The following is a 1317-nucleotide window of genomic DNA, read 5'->3' as shown; positions in this document are numbered from 1 at the left end:
CATACTAATAACGACATGAGAAAGTATATGCCACTCATATAATGATCCATGATACTTTCTCATGGCGGGTCATTCAGTATACATTCTCCAATGCATACTCATGTGTCAACCTGATATCTCTATATTCATGACTTGTGAGATCAAGTCATCGAGTTGACCTATATGCTAGTCTCGCCGCATTAACATTGTCCTTGAATGCTAATACTTGACTAGGAATGATTAAGAATAGTGTTCCCTATATCATCTCACTATCGATTCAACTAACTGATTAATAGAGGTAAGAACCTTCTACTCAAGGACACTATTATACTTAGTTATTTGGCACCAATACAAGTAAGCATAATAATCATAAACAAATGTCTTTATATATATATAAGAATATGATACAACGAGTCTATACAACAATCATCAAATGATCGGTTCTAGGGCTCTAACTAACACAACTTTCTCTTGATACTCTTATTGTCTTCCTCAATTCAAAGTCTAACAATGAGTTCTTCCACGTTCATCTTCCGCTTATACTTCAGGTAGTTCTTGAAGTCCTTTCAATCAGGAGATAACTTCTCAATGATTGCTTCCACTTAGAAAATTTCACTTAGAACCAAACCTTCCGAGTGGATCTTGTATAGGATCACCTGAAGCTCGTGGACTTAGCTGATCATCGTCTTGGTGTAGTAGTCAACTTGGTTCAGTGCAATCCGGGCCATGGATTTGCACCCCTTGCGTACCCACACATGAGAGAGAGAGACTCTTTTCATACATTTATTCACAACTACAATGCTTGTGAAATAATATAAACCAGCCAATATATCTTGAAATACCTTTTGTGGGACTAAAGTCTGATTTACAATAGAGCATCTTTCTTCTCTATCTCTTTTCCATTCACATGTATCCAATAGGCCTCTTGTCAAATCGATCATGTCTGTAGATTTCCACCATCAGTAACTATAGGAAATAAACTTAGACAAAGGAATAGAGAGTCGGCCGAGCGGAATTTAGTTTGGCCCATCCGACATTCAAATCAAGAACAACATAGAGAATGGAGAAAATAGACTGAAAAATAAAAGAAGAAATGTAATATATTTTTTTGAAGAGAGTATTTCCCTTGTTTTTTTGGAAGGATTGTCCTACTTATAAAAGAAAAATGATATGCTCAAGGAAAAAAATCTCAATGAAAAGCTCAAGGATAGAACATAAATTCATGGGGCCTATAAGAAGTGAAATAGTCGATCATAAATTTATGTGTCTATCTTTAAATTTTTCTTTGATATTTTTTCCTTGAGAATATCATTGTTCCTTATAAAAGAGGGAAAAGGA

At 35.0% G+C, this 1317-nt stretch overlaps 1 long non-coding RNA gene across 1 annotated transcript; it reads right to left on the bottom strand.

Annotated features, from left to right (window-relative positions):
- Nucleotides 1-340: 340 nt before the first annotated feature.
- Nucleotides 341-925, bottom strand: LOC122039714. Its single transcript, XR_006128344.1, has 2 exons — nt 822-925; nt 341-719 (listed from the first exon to the last, which is right to left on the bottom strand). It is a non-coding gene; the product is annotated as an uncharacterized LOC122039714 (long non-coding RNA).
- Nucleotides 926-1317: the final 392 nt, after the last annotated feature.

This window comes from Zingiber officinale, chromosome 2A, assembly GCF_018446385.1.
Source record: "Zingiber officinale cultivar Zhangliang chromosome 2A, Zo_v1.1, whole genome shotgun sequence".
Taxonomy (NCBI): Eukaryota; Viridiplantae; Streptophyta; class Magnoliopsida; order Zingiberales; family Zingiberaceae; genus Zingiber; species Zingiber officinale.
This window is presented reverse-complemented; position numbering and strand designations above follow the sequence as displayed.